Source organism: Garra rufa, chromosome 2 (genome assembly GCF_049309525.1).
Source record: "Garra rufa chromosome 2, GarRuf1.0, whole genome shotgun sequence".
NCBI classification, from domain to species: domain Eukaryota; kingdom Metazoa; phylum Chordata; class Actinopteri; order Cypriniformes; family Cyprinidae; genus Garra; species Garra rufa.
This window is the reverse complement of record NC_133362.1, coordinates 68290241-68313440: the sequence shown is the minus strand read 5'-3', so window position 1 is coordinate 68313440 and position 23200 is coordinate 68290241. Positions and strand designations below refer to the sequence as shown.

The 23200-nt window shown below is 38.8% G+C and overlaps 1 protein-coding gene across 1 annotated transcript in view; it reads left to right on the top strand.

Moving 5' to 3' along the window:
* The window catches only part of LOC141326062 (uncharacterized), a 629392-nt gene that overhangs the window by 19578 nt on the left and 586614 nt on the right, over positions 1–23200 (top strand). The window lies entirely within an intron of this gene.

The window sequence follows — 23200 nt, the reverse complement described above, 5'->3', positions numbered from 1 at the left end:
TTTCATTAAAAAAATTCACAAAATTCTAACCTGTCATTGAAGTAATCAATAGAACCAAAGGATGAAATCTCACTTGGAAATAAATATTTTCTCTAGTTCACATTGGCCACTATTATTGGCACCCAATTATAGCAACGTCATTTTCCAGTTCTGAGATACAGTTCTGAGTTTTCTCTAACAATGTCTAATGAGTTTGGAGAACACCTGACAAGAGATCAGATGCCATTTCTTCAAACAGAATCTATAGATTCTCCAGAATTTCTCTCTTCCCAGCTTCATGTTGGTGGTGCTTCTCTTCAGTTTTTATACAAGGTTCTGGGGCCGGATTCACGAAACATTCTTAAGAAGAAATTTCTTCTTAACTGCCATTTTCTTCTTATTTTTTAAAATAAGAAAAAAGTTAAGAATATTTTGTATTCCCAAAAAAATCATCTTTTTACTTAAGATTGTTCTTAAGACATAAATGAGGAAAATTCTAATTCTTGAAAAGAATCTTCTTAAAAACCACCGTAAATAACTTCTTAAAGTTAGGATAGCCCGAGACTTGTCTTAAATCCCAAATAGTAATAATTATTTAATTGATTGATTGGGTTATTTCAAATTAACTGTTATATTAAAGCATTGCAACACTACTAGCTACATATCTAAAACATATTAGGACTATTATTAGAGATGAGCACGAGTTCGCTGAAGTGACAGCAATGACTGATAATGTAAACAATTATCTTTCATGATTAGCCTGAGTATGACCCTACTTTTTGCCGTCATCAAAACTTAGTAGCAACTCGACAAAATCGAGTCAGATAGGGAGATTTAAAAAAAAACAAAAAAAAAACGACATAATCTTTGGCCGTATTTAGCGCATGTGCAGGATGCGTTTGCTGTAGCAGCGCACAAACATAACGGAAGCGTTCATTCAGACAAGGCAACAAAATACAACACAAAAGTGAATAAACTGTTCGCCAAAGCTTAAGACAGACCCATTAAAAGTAACGGTTCAAAAACACGGCGCATTAAAAACATGAAGCCGAGCGCCAGACACGGTCGTGACGAAAATGTGCGTGCTTATGATGACTAGGATAATCTGCAGAAACCGCAAAAAAGACGTTGAAGTGTTTATAAATGCGTCTCCAGCCATGTATTCACTCAGGTAGATGTATCTTTTTTTTTTTCTTAAGAAAGAAATTAAGATGTTCTTAAGAACATATTTGAGAATATCTTAAGATTTTTTCAAGAATTGCACTTAAGAACATTCTTACGCACTTCTTAGAATTTATCTTAAGAAATTTCTTAAGAAGATATACGTGAATCCGGCCCCAGGTCAGGGAAATGGGACAGCCATGGTAGAAGCTTAATTCTGTGCTTAGTGACACAATTTTTGTGTTGATTTTAATGTTTGTTTTGGATCATCGTCCTGCTGGAAGATGCAACCATGGCCCATTATAAGATTTCTAACAGAGGCCGTCAGGTTTTGTTTTTTTATTTGCTGGTATTTGATAGAATTCATGAAGTACTGTGTCTAAACAAGATGTACAGGGTCTACAGAAAAATAGGTCCACAACATTAAAGACCCAGCATTATTTTTAATTGGGGGCATGGGATACTTTTTATCCCTGTCTGCACCAAAATCATCTGGAGGGTTAGCTGCAAAAAAAGCACATTTTTAGTTCCATCTGACCATAGAAGCCAGTCCTGTTTGAAGCTCCAATCATGTCTGACAAGTGAATACACTGGAGATTGTTTTTGGGAAAGCCAGGAGGATTTGTTCTTGAAACCCTCTTGAACAACATGTGGTGATGTAGGGGCTGTTTTATCTTTTTTTTTAGGCTTTCTGAACCCAAGACTCAACAATTCTCTGCAATTCTCCAACTGTGATCCTTGGAGAGTCTTTGGCCACTCAAACTCTCCTCCTTATCGTGTATTAGGATGATATAGGCACATCCTCTTCTAGGCAGATTTGTAACATCTTTAGTTGATTGGAACTTCTTAATTATTGCCCTGATGGCGGGAATGGGGATTTTCAATGCTTTAGCTCTTTTCTTACAGCAACTTTCTATTTTGTGAAGCTCAACAAACTTGTTCTGCAAAAAAAAATGGAACACTAAAATAACACATCTTTATCTCATTCGATTAGGCAAGGCTTGTTTTTTTTTTCAGAATAATCCTTTGTTTTTATATACAGTACTGAAACTGTATTTTGGTATGTTTAATATACTGTACCCACTTAAATTCATTCATCTCTGACACAGTTTGAGATAAAGGTATCAAATCAACTGTAAAAATCCCTAAATATAATTCCCTGTAATGCACAAGGCTTTTTTTTTTCAGATTATTCATTTTTTATGTTTTTTTTTTTATATTTTATATAAAAATAAATTTCTGTAAGGTCTTGCTCTCACATTCTGCTTAGACTCAATTAAGTTGGAACCTCCTCCTATACTTTGGTTTTATTTGTGTATTTGTATTTTTCACTTTCTCTGTTTGCTTTTATTTCATTCATTTACCTTTGTTTAGCTTGAATTTACCAATAGGTTGGTTTCACGTGACTTCACGCTGCTGTATCGCGAGAGCGCGAAATTCAGATGGAGGGCAGGAAGTGAAATAGCTAAGGATCTGCCAGTGCCGTCTGAAATAATGCCAATGTTTTGTGTAGTTTACGGCTGCTCCAATCGTTCAAACCGAGAAAAGGAAAAGGGAGTTTTACAGAGTACCAAAGATTGTCACTAATAAAGCTGAGAAATGTAAAAGCTCACAGAACAACACCGTAAAAAGTGTATTTTTAAAGTCGTCTGCGGTCCGGAGTAGCATAGTCTGTTAATGCTCGTGTCTGCAGCGACCACTTCGTCAGAGGTATGTTAGCTAGCCAACTTGTTTTTTGTGTCTGTGTTTATATAGCATTAGGTTGTCGTTAAATGCTCATTTACTTAGTAATGATTATTAAGGTACCGGTAGTCTAATATGAACTTCATTGGGGCTTTTTAGGCTGTCCTAGCGCTTTGGGTGACGTTGAGTTGGTAGACGGTCAACTTAGGGTACTGAAAAACTAAACCCAAATCAGAGGCGTCTCTTAAACGAGAGCAGAGGATGAAGCCCAAGGAAGACCCAACAAAGACGGTCAGAATGTGCAGAGGCTATGTTGGATCTCCAACAGACAGATGAGAGCCCGGATCTGACACAGACAGCCGAAAGCTCTGAACCAAAGCAGCCAGCTGACAACAACCCATAATCAGAGGGGATCATTGGGAATGGGACCAGCAAGGTGATCAGGGTGACCAGCATTATTATTCATTGTTACAAATGTTGACCAGAAAACTTGTATGTTTGTAAAAAGTTGTAAAAAAAAAAAAAAAAGATTACTTCACAATAATTCACATTAACTAAAATCAGTCTGTATAATTGGACCCGAGAACTTGCATGTTTGTAAAAAGGTTGTTAAAAAGATAACTTAACAATTCATATAATTCATATTCATGAATTAACTAATCATGCTCCCCACTGATATGTTGCACACAGTCCTTTGAAAAAACGAAGACAAGACAAGGTTCTACACGGGGCTTCCCAACTTCTTAGTTTTGATTCAGATTTTTGAGCTGTGCAAACCCTACATCAGCTGTGGTCCTATGTCTGTGCTGTCTAAATTTGAACAGTTCATTTTAGTTTTGATGAAGCTGAGACTAAATCTCCCGCTGAAAGATTTAGCTTTCAGGTTCAAGATCTTTCTGCCAATTGCTTCTAGAGTTTGGCATAAAGTCATTGACATAATACATGAAAGGTTGTAATTTCAAATTGAGTGGCCAGAGCGACATGTTCTACAAGCTACAATGCCAATGGGATTCAGACAGGCATTTGGATGTAAAGTTGCTGTGATATAGGGCTGCAACTAACGACTATTTTAATAGTCGACTAGTCACCGACTATTGAAACGATTAGTCGACTAATCGGATAATTATTCAATTTTTCTCAAATTTAGCATGAGATTGCTTTAATTATGTGGAAAATGATAGTAAATACAAGAAAGAAGGGGGTACTTCAATGAAAAATGCATATTTTATTGAACTTTGCTGCTGATAGGCCAATTCATACTAAAAGTAAATAAAAATGCCCTGTCTAAAACCATTTAGGCACAGTAATCGGTCAGTACAGACATAAATGCATAAATTAAGAAACTCTATAATCTTTTTAAAGGACAGGCACATTTGTTTTATAAGAAAAAATAAATTAAAATCAAGTAAACATTTTCTTCCTGTAAACCAGGGGCAGGCACATCAGCAGCAATAATACCGTAAACAAACATGTATATCCAAAACAAAACGTATTGGCTTCCATGTTATTTAAATCTTACCGAGGCCAGCCAAACTCTGTTTCATTCAACTGTCCGACGTGCTTTCTCTTTAAATGTTCGTGCATCACAGAGGTGCTGCCGTGATGCGCAAGGACTGCTTTACAAACCATGCAGGTAATCTTTTTATTCGCCGTAGCAGGCTAAAATGCTCCCAAACTTTATGCCTGTTTCACACATACTCAGTCTGCATTGCGTCTACAGTCCGTGTGCGTTACGTATGCGGTGCAGAAGCAGCACGGACTCGTTTTGCGCTCACACAGAACGCGTTTACAGTCCGTACATTGTGAACGTTGTAATCCGTTAACATGGGTGTGGAAAAAAAATACGCACTGCAGGCGGAGTATGTGTGAAACGGGCGTGTTTTGGTACGCGCAGCTGCTGCATTCAGTGCATTGGACGCCGCCATTTCTGTATGTTATCGCTCAGCATAGAAGCTAATGCCTATGTGCGACTCTCGGCAGAGAGATGCCTCACTCGGTCGGAGAAAACATGTCTGGCGACAACATCGACAATGAAACTCATTGTCGGCTATTTCTATTATCGATTTTTGTCGACAACGTCAACGAATCGTTGCAGCCCTACTGTGATAGTTGACTGTTTCGAAGTTTTTGTTGAGAAGCCCTCTAATTTACTAGCCCAAGCACAAACGTGGTCAAACTACAAGCATCACCATACTTTCTGATTGGTGTTGCACCCCAAGGCTATGTAACTTACATATCTTGTGCCTGGGGAGGGTGAGTCAGCGATAAACAGATCACAAAAGAGAGTGGCCTCCTAAAAAACCTGTTACCTGGAGATATTGTCCTAGCAGACCGTGCGTTCAATATTGGTGATGGTGTGGGATTTTACTGTGCTTCACTACAGATACCTGCATTTACCAAGGGGAAAAAACAGCTGTCAGTGTATGAGGTAGCAGACACAAGAAAAATTGCGAATTTGCATATTCATGTTGAGAGTTATCGGTTTAGTCAGAAGAAAATATCAGATTCTGCAAAGCAGGGCTATGCCCATAGAGCACATGACAACAAAACAAGGTGAGGCACTAGCATTGATTGACACATGATGAATCTTTCGGATTCTGTTGTCCCATTGGAGTAAGGAGGAGGGAGGGATAGGGATAATAATCAGTCAGTCCAGTACCTAAGCCCTCACACATGTAGAGTCCAATACCTGATTCCTGTTTCTTGGCTCTGATGATAAGTAAGAGGACAGGGAGTAGTACTACATGTATCAGTCTGTTAATATGTTTTCATACTAGGGCTAGTGACTAGTCCAATTGTACTGGATACATGTATTATATGTAATGAAAGGGATTCTAATCTGTTATTGCACACCATGTTCTTATTATAACAATTGTTGAAAAATCTAATCTTGTAAATAAACCACCATGTATAATTCTGTCTTCTCAATGGCATTTAATGTTTTCATTAACAGCCAGAACTCACAAAGACCACACTCATAACAATAGTCAAAATGTACTCTTGTTTCATACAACAGTATTGATATAACAGCAATATCACACACCCCACTTTCTAGAGTGCCTGGATCCTTTAATTACACATGAGTTTGTAACTTGCTGTCCCAGTATTTATGGAAGTATACAGTTTCTAAAAAAAGCACTCAACTTTAAGGATAACATCATCCTAAAGTTCAAGATCAGGCAAAATCATTTCAACAAAAATGTCATTGTGGTTCCACACAACAAAATCACAGTACTCAGCGTCTACAATGTGAAGCTGTTCCTGAACTTGGTAGTAGTAGTCATGAGTCCGGTCCAGCATGACATTATCCCCATCATTGATGAAGCGGAAGCCCTTTTCCCCAGCACACAAGCGCAGATTGGCTTCTACTTGAGTGTGGACACTAAAATCACACAGAGAAGGACATGAACAATAGATTAACAAATATATTTTCTGGCTTTTTGGTTAGTTTAGGACTTGAGACACAACTCAGACTCGAGATTAAGGGACTTTACTACAACAGAGACAGTAATATTACCTTAATCTCGCAGATTCCAGTTCTGTGACAGTCACAAGAGACAATCCCATCAGGGGAGGACCCCATGTATGGCCACTTGGGGTTCAGCCAGAGACCACTGTCCATACAGGAGAAGCCTGCATGCTCCCGACCCATCAGCTTCTCATACACTCCTCTGGCTTGTGCTTCATGTTTGCATCCATAACTGTACACAGTACACATTCAAAACATGAAAAGGAAATCATTACTTAGTATTGGATGTGTAGAGCCAATTCAGTTATTTAAATGCCATTACCCTAAACCCCTATACTTAGTTCTACTCCTGCATAACCCTAGTCTTATAACCCTATAACTAATGTTGACTCTTCAGGGCTGTCCATACCATACTCAATCCACTGCGCGTTTTTCTCTTATCAGCTCGTGCACCAAAGCAATGTGTTACTATACATTTCAATTAAAATTCCACCAGTAATAAAGGTTTACTTAATATACAGCCTTCTTTTTTATCCAAATTATACCCTCTGTTGTCAGTGTTTCTTTTTCTGGAAATAAACACTGTTTACACTCAGCCTTACCTCTGCCTTCCCTTACTTCAAACCCTAAATACCTTGTAGCGGCTGTGGTGAACCTATATGCTTCTGGGTAGCATATGGCCTTGATCAAGTTCTTGGATGGTTGCTGGGGGTTGGTCTTTATAGCTTGTTTCAGCTTGGAAGCAGTTATGCGTCCAGCTCTTTGCCTAAACCAAATCCTGCTTGCACTCTGACTTCGAGTTGCCCTCTCTACAGCCTGGACCTGGGACATGATGAGCTCTTCTAGCTGGAATACCTGGCATAGCTCTCCAAGCTCTTTGGGGGGTAGCTGCAGAGTCTCTGGTGTTCTTTATTCAAGAACAGTTTTAGGAAGCATACTAGATTTGGGGATGAATTCTTTGTAGTAAGGCTCCCTAGCCATCAGTGCTGCACTCCTTGGACAGTTTTTGCTTAAAGTCTCAAAAAAACTAGCATATGTTTCTGACCCTCTCTTCACTCTTGGGCATGAAAGTGATTTCCCAACCTGGTTTTCAGTTGTCCTGCCATCAATGTAACAGTCAAGCTTTTTTTTTTTTTTTTTTTTTTTTGGCTTTAGCAGAGGAGAAGCTGATCAGAGCTACTGGAGCAGCAGGAATCTAAAAATAAGTTAACACAAAGATCATTAAGTCCACAATTCTGTGGTCCATAACCATAACATATCTATATGCAGTATAAATCTGGCATTTATCCAATGGCTGTGAGCAGAACAGGTAAGGCTATCATTACAGGATTGAGATGCCAAACTGTGTTTATGTGGTGTTTATGTAACTTTGCAGTCTTAGCTTCTCTTTGTCCAACATTTGGTTTGCAGTGAACGTGTCACCTTACCTTTTTTACATGTGATGGTATCAGCCACTTGCACTGCTCTGTTGTGCAGGAAGCTGTATCTCGCATCTTTACCCCAACTTCAATGGAAAAAAGAACTGCCCCTACATGAGAACACGATTCTGATAGTCTGTGAATAGAATACAATATGATTTATATATATATATATATATATATATATATATATATATATTTATATTTATTAGGGCCGGGACTTTAACGCGTTAATTTAGATTAATTAATTACACAAAAATAGCGCGTTAATTTTTTTTACGCATTTTAATCGCACTTATTTTTGGAATGCGGAATGTTTCTCACTGAATGAGTTTCGGCGGACAGAAAGTGCTTGGAAACATCCCTGTTTAAACTGGCAACAACATACTTTACGACTATGAAAATCAAATCAAATCATATCAATAACAAGATAATCAGTGGGGCAACGTTAGCGGTGCCGGAAGAAAAGTGGGTATATATGCTTCATATATGAATATCGTTTTTAGCTTTCTATTTGAAGGCATTTGTTTACTGGATCCTTGGACTGAAAGGTTTACAGATTCACTGATCATAAAACGCTGCTCCTTTTTATTTGTAAGGTATTGTTTTCGTTATTATGTACTATTTAAATTACATTACTAGGGTGCGGGAGACGCAGCAGGCGCACACGCATTAGGCGCCTAACCAAATACATTTCAAAGCAATACGGCGCCACAATCCTGACTGCATTATTGCTGCCTTTATTGTGTGTTTTTAGCGAATATTTACATTCATTCACATATGACTGGATGTGGTTGACTGTCATGATTTTGGCTAAAACAGGATAATGCGCATCAGAGGAGATTTAAATACGCATAGCACCAGGCCTGCAGAGCTGAATGTTCGTTCTTTTGATGCACTTGTGGCTGGCAGCGGGAGCTGCTTGGCGCTTTCGTGACGTAATGTGTTGATAACCTTATCAAAGAACTTAATAAAATATGAAAATAGATATTCCCAAATATGTAATATAGGCTAGGGAATTGCACACAACATTCTGTCACGTATCTGGTCAATCCTATCATCATGAACTCTTGCACAACACATTCTGGACTTCATTCCCCACAAGCCACTGCACTTATCACTGCATTCACCTGCTCTCACTTTACTGATTACCGCTCACAGCTGCACCTCATCACATTTAAGCTTCTCACACACACAGCCACTCCGCGAAGTCTTTTTGTTCCGTATGGTCTGTATTTCCGAGTGTTTCTTCCCGAGTTTGTTTTCCCTGTGTTTTGATTCCTGGACTCCCTCCCGTGTTTGATTCTTGCTGCCAGCCCCGACCTTTCTGCCTGTTTTTTGACGACGATTTCTGCCTGCCCCTTTGTGTTTGTTTGTTTTGTGTTACCTAATAAATGCTGCAAATGGATCCGAACGTCTCTGACCCTCCTTGTGACAGAAGACTTTGCCACTACAAGGATCCAGCAGCGAGTATGGTGTCATCCGGTTCCAGCATGAATCCAACGGTGCAGATCATGCTTCTCAAGCAGGGTGAGCAGACTATTGAGGATTATGTCATGGCCTTCATCGAATTGGCAAATCTGTCTTCTATGGATGAACAATGCCTTATGATTTTCTTCCGTGGAGGACTCTTAGAGCCATTGGCTTCCCTTATGCCAATGTTTGAACCGGGCTGCACTTTGCAATATTATATGGATCTTGCTCTTTTGTTGAGTGGCTCTCCTTTTACTGTGGGAATTGTGGAGGAGGGCCATCTTTCCACAGTAAGTTCCAGCTCAGAGCCACAGCACAAGATGGCCGCCCTTCCTGAGCCTGTTCACAAGATGGCCGCCCCTCCTGAGCCTGTTCATAAGATGGCCGCCCCTCCTGAGCCTGTTGCCAGGATGGCTTCTGTTCCTGAGTTCCCGGCCAAGATGGCTGCCTCGCATGACTCTGTAAGCAAGATGGCCTCCCTTCTAGAGTCTTTTCACAAGATGACCTCCCTTCTAGAGTCTGTTCGCAAAATGGCTGCCCTTCCAGAGTCTGCTCTCAAGATGGTCACCCTTCCAGAGCCATTGCACAAGATGGCTGCCCTTCCAGAGCCTCTGCTGGTTCAGCCCGGCCTTCCAGAACCTCTGCTGGTTCCGCCGAGCCTTCCAGAGCCTCCGCTGGTTCCGCCCGGCCGTCCATAGCCTCCGCTGTTTCCGCCCGGCCGTCCAGAGCCTCCGCTGGTTCAGCCCAGCCTTCCAGAATCTACGCTGGTTCAGCCCAGCCTTCCAGAATCTCCGCTGGTTCAGCCCAGCCTTCCAGAATCTCCGCTGTTTCAGCCCGGCCTTCCAGAGCCTCCGCTGGTACAGCCCGGCCTTCCAGAGCCTCCGCTGGTCCCGCCCGGCCTTCCAGAGCCTCCGCTGGTTCAGCCCAGCTTTCCAGAGCCTCCGCTGGTTCAGCCCGGCCTTCCAGAATCTCCGCTGGTTCAGCCCGGCCTTCCAGAATCTCCACTGGTTCAGCCCGGCCTTCCAGAGTCTTCGCTGGTCCCGCCCGGCCTTCCAGAGCCTCCGCTGGTTCCATCCAGTCGTCCTGAGATTCCTGTCTTCCCGGTTCTGGTCACGGAGCTCATGCATGGACTGTTCCCACCCACCCTCCCTGCTGCTCCAGTCCCGCCACCTCTGTCTCCTGACAGTCCCTCTGCTCACCCACATCCCACCTTCGGTGCAGAGGACTTGCCGTGGGACTGCCAGTCTCCATCGGTGTCCAGACTGAAGGATCCCTCACCATCACCTCCAGTCTCAGAGTCCTGGACTCCACCTCGGCCCTCTGACCCTGCGGCTCCACCCCGGCTCTGTGCTCCCTCGTCTCCGTTGTCGGCCGTCGGCCCACCAGCTCCTCCGGGCTCCATCGTCTCTCCGGCTCCGCCCCGGTCAGTCGTCACCCCACCTTCGCCTCTGGACTCTACTCCTCCGGCTGCGCCTCGTCACTCCGTCCTGCCGGCTCTGTGGACCTCCTCCCTCCCGTGGGCACAGCCTCGATCCTCTGTCACTCCGGCTCCGCTGCGTACCTCCGGACCTCCATCTCCGCTGGGGTCGCCAGAGCCTTGGGTTCCGCCTTGGTCCTCCGGATCCTCTGTGTCGCCCAGGACCATCGACTCTCCAGTTTCGCCTCGGGCTCCACCGGCTCCACCTCCGTCGGTCGGCCCCAGGCAGGAGCCAACCCTTCCTCCACCATGGCTTCTCCCTCCGTCGGCTCCGCCTCAGTCTGTAGTTCCTGTACCCCTACATGGACCTGGCCCTCCATCCCTCCTCCTGTTCCGCCTCCGCTCCACCACCCTCCAGGTTGTATAAGGTGGTTAGAGCGTCTGGAAGCCGCTCCTTGGGGAGGGGCTCTGTCACGTATCTGGTCAATCCTATCATCATGAACTCTTGCACAACACATTCTGGACTTCATTCCCCACAAGCCACTGCACTTATCACTGCATTCACCTGCTCTCACTTTACTGATTACCGCTCACAGCTGCACCTCATCACATTTAAGCTTCTCACACACACAGCCACTCTGCGAAGTCTTATTGTTCCGTATGGTCTGTATTTCCGAGCGTTTCTTCCCGAGTTTGTTTTCCCTGTGTTTTGATTCCTGGACTCCCTCCCGTGTTTGATTCTTGCTGCCAGCCCCGACCTTTCTGCCTGTTTTTTGACGACGATTTCTGCCTGCCCCTTTGTGTTTGTTTGTTTTGTGTTACCTAATAAATGCTGCAAATGGATCCGAACGTCTCTGACCCTCCTTGTGACACATACATTTTTATTTTATTATTTTTTATTTTTTTATTTTTTAATGACCCGCCCCGCAAATAAAGTGACTATTTCTTTACCCGCCCGAACCCGACCCGACCCGCGGGTTACCCGAGACGACCCGCGCATTACTACTACCTATAGGTACCTACACCTATAGGGTACCTGAATTTCTGAAATGTAGGCTACTACATTTCTAAATATCCGATTGCTACAGTTAATGGCAATATTGCACCGGTCTGTTGGACTTGGTTGAACAAAAATAAACAATATTTTGTTGCTTAAGCTTATGTATTCAGTCATTATTCAATGGTATACTAAAAATCCATATGAAAAAGTGTACTGCTCACTGTTCTCAGGTCAAATATTTATATGCGATTAAAATGCGATTAATTTCGATTAATTAATTACAAAGCCTCTAATTAATTAGATTATTTTTTTTAATCGAGTCCCGGCCCTAATATATATATATATATATATATATATATATATATATATATATATATATATTAGGGCTGTCAAAAATAACGCGTTAACGGCGTTAATTATTTTGTTGTTGTTAATTACGTCAAATTTTTTAACGCATTTCACGCATGCGCAGTGTGACGAATTATTTGTCAGTATTGGGGAGCTAGAGGCGAGATGGAGCAAGGTGAGCCTATGGACGGATTCAAATATAAATAGAATGATGATGGTAGCCTACAGTTAACAAGTACAAGCCTGGGCGACAGCCCCTCTGCAACTGGAGTGGTTATAGCCAAGCTTAGGCCCGGTTCTACAGGGGTAGACGGTGCTATATAGCCTACCCTCAAACGAAAGCAAAGCAATTGAAGATCTGACAAACAATCCAGCGTTGTTCATCTCCTGACTAAGTGTAGACGCGATGTAAATAAAATATTCATTGTGTAGTTTAGAAAGCTTTATTGATTATAACGGAACGTTGTGAGATCTCTATGAACTAGATTTGTGACGCTTTTAGTGATAATAAAGGGAGCGCGCTTTGCACTTTCCATGCCATAATCCATTCAGAATTTGTATGAAACTTTCGTTTTCCTTATGTTTTGGGAATTACATCTGTACATCGTACAAATACGTTCATTCTCGAAAGAGCGGTGACTGACACAGTGACAGAGTGGAGAGTGGAAGATAAAGCCGTTTTGCAGGTCATCGAGGCACCAGCTCAGTCTTTCCATTTTTATAGTGGAAGCAATTTCAAATTATCCGTCATTTTTGCTCACAAAGGAAAAAGTAATAAACCAAAAAACGTTGCAGTGTTTTTATAAAATAAAGAAAACAAAAATGATGCGCTTTCTGTCGTCTCGTTCTTGAACAGGAGTGCTTAAGAAAAATAAAGCTAAATGCATGCCTCACAGACATGATAAACATATCTATAGAAAGCTTTAAATTATTACTTAACGAAATAAAACAAATCGAAAACAAAAACTTGTTTGATATGTAATCCTTAAGGATACATTTCTCTCTCAAGGCGCGTCCAAAAATGAGATTGCAGGATCTTTGCGACATTGACTCACATTGACTCACATTGAATACACTTTATTAATAAATAATTCAGATATGTCCTTACTCTTTTCCCGACACATTTATTATTTATTTTTGCCGGTATTTTGTGGCAAGTTTCAGCCTACTGCGTGCGATTGAACGCGGATCACTTCCAGTTGCGCCATCCTAGCCGGATTCGAAAGTAAAAGCGAAAGTCTTGGCTGTTTCCACCAGCGCCACATAATTGATGGATGTCTAAAATATAAAAAATAAGGAGTAGCCTAAAACAGGCCCGATGCGGGCCCTGACATAATATGAAAATATGAAAATTATGTATCTGTGTCCTGTTATTTATATTTTGGTATGCATTTCAGAAAAACAAATGGTTAGGATTCAGGTGTCGTTGCAAATTGTGATTAATCATGATTAATCCACTGAAAAGTCTGATTAATCTGATTAAAAATTTTAATCATTTGACAGCCCTAATATATATATATATATATATATATATATATACACCTCAAATGCAATCTACACCAGGGGAAAAGTGCAATCAGTTTCAGTAGCTTTATTGGCATGACATTTGTTACAGTATTGCCAAAGCACATTTTGAGGATGTGCAATATAGCCTAGAGCATTCAAATCAGAGGCTAGGAAAAATGCATGTTATTTTCAAATTATGACAATATAATATTTGATGTAAAAACCAAACTAACATTATAAGGGCACCCCAGGCAACATGATAAAATAATAAAACAATCCAGTTCATGACCTCTTTAAAGCTCTCTCCAGTATGCTAGCAGTGTGTGTGTATGTTAGCCTGGCAAGCCAGACCCACATAAATGTAGGGTCTGGGCACTCTCCATAGACAGGGCTCAACCGGAGGGGTGGGATAAACGGTTGTCTTTCAAACTCCTCTCCACGCAATAGGATAGCGCTACAACCAATCAGAGACTTAGTCGGTCAGGTGACGTAGTCAGAGCGACGAAGATTTTTAACAAAAATCAGTGCACTGTGCAGTCTGTCAGCTAAATAATAGACATAGATGGGCACTAAACCTTTAAAAGTAAACAAAAACATGCACAGACAAATCCAAATTACACCCTGCGGCTCGTGACGATACATTGATGTCCTAAGACACGAAACGGTCGGTTTTTGCAAGAAAATGAGCAGTATTTATATAATTTTCTTTTTACCTTTGATACAAACCCACGTCCATCTGTCATGAGCACGAGTTTAGCATATCTATGATTCGACTCGTCACATGTGAACGCGCTTTGATGTAGTATACGCAAACACCGAAAGGGGAAATATGTAAAAAAAAAAAAAAAAAAAAAAGTCCAGGATGAGTTTGCGCAAGCAAACGTAATCTTTTTCAGCTTTAAATGGGTCTGAACAACCAGGACAAGCGCAAGTAATTACCATTTTGAATAGCCGCTATATCCACAATCTCTTGTGCTGTGTAAACAATGAGTGTCGTATACACGCCACAGATCGCTTCCGGTGTTTGCGTATTCTACACCACAGCGCGTTCAGATGTAACGAGCTCCTGCTCAGGACACATGGACGTGGCTGTGTATCAAAAGTAAAAAAAATATATAAATACTGTTCAGTTTTCCACGCTTAATTCACGGAACCAGGAATTCATGTCTGACTGAACTTATGGTCGCAGGTCAGTCGTCATCATGTTAAGCCCGCCCACCGACTCGTGATTGGCCCGGTACATCTTGGATTTTTCGGAAATTTAAGTGAATTGAGAGTAACTAGACTGACCTTAGAAGCAAATATAATTTGCTGCCGCTAGGGGCGCGTCTAGATTCTAGGCTATGTGTATGTGTGTGAGAGAAAGAGATTTCGTGCCTGCTATGACTTCTCCATCCCAGAGGTGTTTCGCCTGATCTCTGAGAGTGGTTTACCTTGAAACATAAACGATTGTCAGTCTAACGTCGTCATTAAGATGTGTTGCATGTTTGTTGACATTATAACGTTAGCCGTTACTGCTAGCATTTTCACACATAAAACAATATAAGAACAAACACTCACCCTGGCGAAGACCAAACGATGATCATCGTGGAGCCGTTTTGTACCGAGGTTGTGGACCCACCTGCTGACAAAAAAGTTGTAAACCTCCAGACTTTTATATGCCTTCATTTGCTGTCTGGTGTAGTACGATGTCTGAAGGAACAGATAGTTGGTGATGTCAACAGCGTCCACTGTCAGCAAATCTTCAAGTTCGACTGAAAACTCACTCATCTTCATGAGGAACGAGTCACATCCAACATATCTGTTTACTAACTCCTTGTATCTATTTCTTGAAACTGGTTCTAAATTCATACAATACGGACTCTCCACAACGGTTTCCTCCATAGACGTATTCTCCATGTTTACTTCCTGCCCTCCCGCCCCGCCTTTGCACGTCATCATAATCACGTGACTGAAACCCAGCTATTCACACAGTTATTTTCTGAAATCTGAGAGTGCTTTAAACTCAACCTGTAAAGATCACGTTAAGACATGTGAGGTGTAATGCAACGCATGCATTGCACTAAACTGAAACTGCTGAAAGATCTGTGCTTCAGCGCTGATAGTGAGGAACTCCTTGATCGCTGCTTCATTCCAGTTTGCACACATTTTTCATCGTGAAGAGTCGCACGATAATGTGCATCATCACTACATCACAGCCTTTATGGTATCGGTTCTGGATTTTGTTCACACAGAACTGGCCGTGTGTCACTCAGAAAACAACAGGCCAATCAGAAGAGAGGCTCATGAATGTTAATTAGACGGATGTTCTTGACAGAGCTCCAAAGAGGGGAGCTGTAAAAAATATTGAGATGGTTTTTGGCACTTATACCGCAAATATATATTCTTAAGGACATCAAAAGCTAACATAAACCTTCAAAAATGTGCATAATATGTGACCTTTAAATTTTGAAACAACTGAAAGTGGAGCGGTTTCTTGAAATATACTGTATATTGATTAGCCCCTTGGTTTAACTAATTAGCTCATTATCAGGTATAACAAAGATGGAATTAAATGTGACTCTGGACTGCAAATCCAGTATTTAGTGTAAATTTTTCGAAATTGAGATTTATACATAATCTGAAAGCTGAATAAATAAGCTTTCCATTGATGTGTGATTGTTAGGATAGGAGAATATGTGGCCAAGATACAACTTTGAAAATCAAAATATTGAGAAAATCGCGTTTGTTTAGTTGTCCAAATGAAATTCATGGCAATGCATATTACTTATCAGAAATAAAGTTTTGATATATTTAAAGTGGGAAATTTACAAAATATCTTGGTGGTATTTTTGGCTATTGGTACACACACACACACACACACACACACACACACACATATGTGTATATATATATATATATATATTACAGTTGAATTCAAGTGGGAAAAATTAACAATATCACTTCCTGAAAATGGTCTCAATGGAATTGCAGTCTATTTTCAAAGGCGAGAATAAAGCACATACTAACAGGGTGGAAGGTGACTTTAGAGACACCGTAAAGTATTTAAATTGTAACAAAAATAACTATAGTTTCATATGTATGAGTAGTTGCAGTTTAGCCTAGTCTATAACATTATTTATAAATATTTTGAGTTTTTTATAATTTCATGGTTAATATTTCTGGATTATAAGTGGATTACTTTGCACTGAGGACATGATAACATTAAAAACCTATATCAATAAAAAGGTGCGTAAAATACAAAATAGTATTTTAGCAATTTTTTTAAACAATTTTTTGCAAAGGTTCAACAGTATATAAAATAATACTAAATCAATTTGAAATATTTTTTGCAATAACTTCTTATTTCTTTCTTGAAACCCATTTCACCAGAAATTAAACTCAGAATACAGCGGACATATGTTTGTTATGTATATGTTTTCTGCATACACAATGTATTAATGGCCAACACAGGACTTTTATTTTGCTTTGGCGATGTGACGCCATAAGACTGCGCTCCTGTGTTTGGGATTCGGCTGAAGAGAGGTTGGTGTTTTTAAGAGTTTACAGTGTTTAAATCTCTAGAAATCGTTAAGGCAGTGTAATCGTTTTTACAAGGATGTAAAATGAATTGATAATCATTCATTGTAACGTTGCAGTGTTTCATCAAACATTTAATATTTTTTTTTAAATGATTTTTTTTTATGTATGTGAGGAAAACCTATCTGTACGTGAATAACAAACACGATACTTTTCATTTCGCTCCCTTTTTCGTGAATCAGTTTACAGTAAACACGAATTCAGTCACAGGATTAGTAGTGATGAGAAACGGAGCTTTTTGAAACTCCGAGTCAATTGAATCAATTTCTTTTCAAAACGATTCAGTGATTCGAAGGGCACAAAACAGTGTGAATGCATTTAAAACGACAAACTCAAAGCTGTCACTGTTCTCACGAAAGTGGAATCTATTGAATGTAATCTAGAAATTATTAAATGCCAAATATACCACTGAAAATTACTTACAAATACTTATTAACAGAAAGATTTATTTATTTTTGGGCTATTTGGATCATTTAAGACCTTTAACTTTTACTCTAATTGACTTAAAGATTTAGTTTGGATTTTCTGTTAATTATTCTTATTTTAAATCTCCAGACACACAGAAAATCTCATGTGAAGCATCTAAGATCCACGTGACACTATTATAAAGATGGCGTTAATTAAAGAGGAAAATTAAGGCATAAGGATTGCGGAAGTATTCAGTCTGAAACAAGAAGATACTGAGGAACAAACAGGTTGGTTTTTCTTATGAAAGCTGAGATCAGTCATTTGATCCTTATTAAAATGTATGAATGTCTACAGAAATAAACAGGTTTTTTTTGGATGTCATATTAGTGTCCTAATTAAAGCCGTTTTATTTGACAATTTAATACAAAGTATATTGTGTAACATTAAAAACAATGTAAACCGTTAATTTTTAGTATTTACTTATGCTTATTTTTCATAATCAAAAAAGGTGAGCCATCAGTTTTTAATGGCAATGGTAAAAATGTATTATAGTAATACAGTCAAAACAATATTGAGTATCAAAACTTTTCAATTTGCATAATCACAAGTTTCAGTTCACAATTTTTGTGTAACTCCTCAGAACATATCGTTTCAAAGTAGCTTTACAGAAAATGCATATTTCTACATTATAATTAAGAGTGACTGTGTCACAGTCCATATGACATTTTCCCCCGGTTTCACAGACAAGGCTTAAACCTAGTCCTAGATTAAAATGTAAGTCTGAACTATTTCAACTGAAATAAAATGGCACTGATTGATCTTAAAATATATCAATGCCTTTGTTTTGCACTCAAGTAATGTTTTTTTCTAAGCACGTTTATAAAAAATACTTAAATGTCCTGATTAAACTATGGCCTAATCCTGGCTTAGTCTAAGCCCTGTCTGTGAAACCGGGCCTTAATGTACAGTTTTAATGTAATACAATTCAGGCAGTAAGGAAATGATGGTATTTAAGCAAAAAAGTGAATACTTTTAAAATAGTAACTGCATTTTCAGAAAAAAATGGAAGTTTGGTGTGTTGGTTCAGGGTTGGCGTCATCTAAAGTTCTAATAAGTTTTTCTTGTTTTATTGTTCATATTGAATAGATTAAGGAATACTAAGAAAGCTGATGCCAAACTTAAAAAAAAATGAAGAAGGGAGAGGGTAGTAAATTACTTCCCGAGGTATGCATTTAAAGGTTAAGCATTTGTCGACTAATCATACATTTATATAAAAAAAAAATCATTTAAATCACAATAATGAGCCTTTAATTGCCCACATAGCCTAATAAGTGATCAAGTGTATGCATAAAACTTGCCACAGCGCAATGAATGTGTCAGGTAAAAACCGCAAGGAGACTGCATTAACGTTTCAATAATTTATTGATAAGTGCTTTTTTTTTCCGACTTAAGAGATAAAGTCGGTAACACTGACTGTCAAAAAAAATATGTTTTCAATTTGAATTGGTTCATTTGAAAGTAGAAATTTAACTCTCTATGGATATATCTTTCATTTCTGAAAGGCAAGTATCCACAGAGTTTCTAAGTGACCCATTCAAGTTCACAGACAGCAGAAAGCGCATCCTGTTTGCTTTCATTATTTTACAAAATCACAATGTTTTGTTGCTATTCTGAGCGCACACATCTTCCCCTTATCCTAAAACAGCTTATACTACTGTTTTAGCAATTAAAATAGTTCGGTTTTGTATGTAATGGTAAAGTGATTAGAATTATTATTTTTTTATTTTATATTTAAGTTAATTTAGAAAAAATGTTTGGAGCATTTTTGTTTGTTAAATATAAGCTTTTTGTTTCTTAAAGTAACGACCAAGCGACCAGTGCCAGACAGTGAGTTGATTATAGTCTATGTTTGATCAGTTTTGCTTTCTCAAATCATGACTTGGCTAAAATAGCATATAACAATGCTAATTTAAACGTTTAACCTACATATGTGCATATCCACCTAATAGCGGAGAGTGAAAGCTAAATGCATTTTTTTAGGACATGGAGGTGCCAGCGCAATCACTTACATTTTTTTTCAGTTAAAGCAATTTTAAAAATGGCATTATTTTTGGTCAAAAAGGTAACAGTAATGCATCATTCAGAACTCTAAAGGGTATACTTTTATTTGTGTGCACTCACAATATTAATAAAACGTTGTGTTTTTATAAAATAAAGAATTACTTTTATAACGGTCTTTGGTTTAACCAATTCCAAAAACTGCTATACAACTTAATTTATAATAAGGTAACCAATTGCAGTCCCTTATTAAATGCAAAATTGATATTTTATATTTAGTAAGAACAATAAGCACACATCTCAAATCATTTCAATTTTTTTGAGAACACTTACAGCATAAGAAAATGAACCACCAAACAAACACACACACAAAAAAAACCTTAGTAGAATCAAAAGCAGGTCACAGTCCACGGATGATTAATAAAAAGTGATAGAGTGAATAAAATAAATATATTTTCCAGTTCACATGCCAACATAGTTGTCCATCTTAATCCCTATGCCTGTTGTAATCAGTACCAAAGTTCCTAGCAAACTGGAAGACCCATACACAAATGATGAATCAATGGTGAGATGAAGATCTTTGTAAATAAAAGAACATTTTTAATTTCCTCTACAGTCTCCATATCAAACAGCATATTCCTCCACAGAACAAAAAGTCTTTTTTCAGTTGAGCATAAAACTAAAGTCCCTCAATAAAGCCAAGTTTGGCCATTTTGACAAGGCCAGGTTTCAGCCATTGCAGGTTGTACTCTTCTTTTATACCATGACATGACTTATAGAGAAAATATTGCATTTTACTGCCCCCGTGGTGAGGAAGAGAATAACACCTTGTCCTTCACAATCCTATAACAGGCTTTTATACTTTTGCCGGGGCTTTGTGGCAAGCTTTAGCCTATTGCGTGCACTTGAACACGGAACTCTTTCAGCTGCGCCGAAGGGCGATAACACGTCTTAAAAATGGAACGTGGAAATGTAATGGATGTGCTGAAAAAAAAAAGTTTTATATACTCTATATTGTTTCCTAATGGTTAAATGTGAGATTCTAGAAATGAATTTAGCGGGAACAGTCAGGAAGAAAATTATTCTATGCGGGCAGCGGTTGAACAAAAAGTGAGTATATAATGGAGCAGGTGTGTGCGGAATAAAACCCGGCAGGAGTGAGATGGGAGTGATGGGACCAAGATGTCAGTCAGCTGGATGTGTGAAGTCCTCCAAGCATCAATGCGGTACAATTGAAGAAGCAGACAGAGAGAAGATTTTTAAATGTTTCTGGGAGAACATGAACTGGGAAGAGAAGAAAACGTATGTGCGTGGTTTGGTGGATGTAATGCCAGTAATGAGGAGAAGGGGCTGTGAAAATTCCAGAAGGGTATCTACTCTTATTTACTTCTTAAAAGTTGATGGACAGAGAAGAAGGGTGTGTAAAAGTTTATTTTTGGCAACACTCGGAATAGGGGATTGGTGTGCTCTTAACTGGGTGCAAGACACAGGAAACACACCTCAGAATACAGCAGCAAACCTCAGACGTGAGGATCGTGAGTTCATGAAGAGTTTTCTGCAGGATCTCCCAAAGGTGGCTTTCTGCTACTGTGGGTCATTAACATCAAAACAGTACCTGGAGCCTGTCTTCCAGTCCATGACTAGTCTGTATAAAGTCTACCATCATGCTGCTGAAGAAAAGATGCTGAGACCCTTCTCAAGGCAAGTGTTCTCAGAAGAATTTAAAGAGCAGAACCTGGGTCTTTACCATCCAAAGAAAGACAGATGTAATACTTGCAGTTCCTTAAAGACTGGTAACTTGCCAGATAATGAGTTGCAGGTCCACTTTCCTAAAAAGGAAGAGACCTGTGTGTTAAACGTGGAGGACAAAAATGATCTAAGTGTTAAGCTTGAAATCAAAAGCGAATGGTGATAAAGAATTCTTCTTGTTCTGAAAAGATTGATAAATTCTTAAATTTAGATTTTAATATTTGTGGTCTTGTCTTCATACGGCGTATGCCTGTGTGTACTGCTTTCCGTTTGGCTTTTATGCCTTATATGCGGTTGATTTTGTATTATAACAGTCATCCCAATATTCTTAATCTGGTAAGAACTCTAGAAGCTGCATTTTGGACTAATTGTAGCTTATTTATTAAAGATGCATTACAATAGTCCAGTCTAGAGGTCATGAATGTGTGAACTAGCTTTTCTGTTTCATAAACATGGCATATTCTGCACCTTGGAACTGTTTCTAAAGTGGAAGAAGGCTGTTTTTGTGACGTGAAATCCATTTTCGAAAGTCGAAAGTTTTACTGTCGAGAAAGAAGTAACAGTACATCTGTCTAGATGCAAATTATATTATAAAAGCTGCTGTGCACAGGTTTTTAGCCAAATAAGTCATATTTCTCTTATCTGAATTTCATATGAGAATTTTTTTTTATCTGTAACACAGTTTTAATTCAGATCATTTAGAAATGCTGCAAAATTTTGATTTTCCAATTCGTTATATTTTGTGTGGATTGCTCCTGAATACTTGCCTTTAAAATCAGCCCTTGTGAGTATAAAAACTGTCGATCACCATTTGGCCAGTTATGTTTTATACATTCTAACCATCACACTAAACGAAGACTAAGTGAGATCATTAAGTCAGAAAACATGTAATTTAATTAAATAAAAAGTTTAATGCACTTCTTGTTTCAGAGTGAAGTGTGTTACTGTGATCTTTTAGACGGTTGTTCAATGTGTAAATTATCCATCGTTTTCAGTGTGTCAAAACGTAAATACTGCTGCACACAAACTCTTGGATATCTCTGAATGAGTTTGAGATGCTTATAACCAGTGTTGGGGAAAGTTACTTTTAAAAGTAATGCATTACCATTTTGCATTACTCCCTAAAAATTTTACTAATTACATTACTTGGGTACTTTTTATGGAAAGTAAGGCATTACATTAGATTTGCATTTTGAAATCTGGACAGGGCTTGCTTCTTTTTTTTTATAAAAAAAATTCTAAGTTTGGCAAATGTGAAAGCACTTTCACACCAAAAGTGAAGTGGATTCACCTCAGACTGGAAAAAAAGTACCTTCATGCAGGAGAAGATCACTCTTCAGCAATAAAAAAATCATGAAGCACAAATGTTAGTTTATCTAAAGTAATTTTTGCTTATTCATGTGGCTGAAATGGATCATGGAAGGTCAGCAGCAAAGACACTGGTTAATAAAATGGGATTAAATACATTAAGGTTATTTGTGTTCTTTAACATATTCAATTATTGGAAGTTTGCATCATATTCTGAGTCATATTTTTACTGTTTTTATTCATTTTGAAGAAAACTGAATCTGTTTTTGTGAGTGAGATGAATTAATGCATGTTCACATTTAGTCTTGAACTACAGTAACATAATGTTTACTCCCAATTTCCTGACAGGAGACTTGTCAATGAATAAATGGGAGGGAAAGTAACTGGAATTACTTATTTGAAAAAGTAACTCAGATATTTATTCAGAAATTCAAAAGTAATGCATTACTTTACTAGTTACTTAAAAAAAGTAATCTGATTCTGATAATCTGAATAATGTGTTACCCCAACACTGCTTATAACACACTCCAAATAAGACTTTTTTTTTTTTTGTCCATAGATATTTTGACTAGAAACAGGACAAAAATACTAAGATATTCTTAAATCAAGATGCATTTACTAAATAAGCAAAAAGATTTCAGATA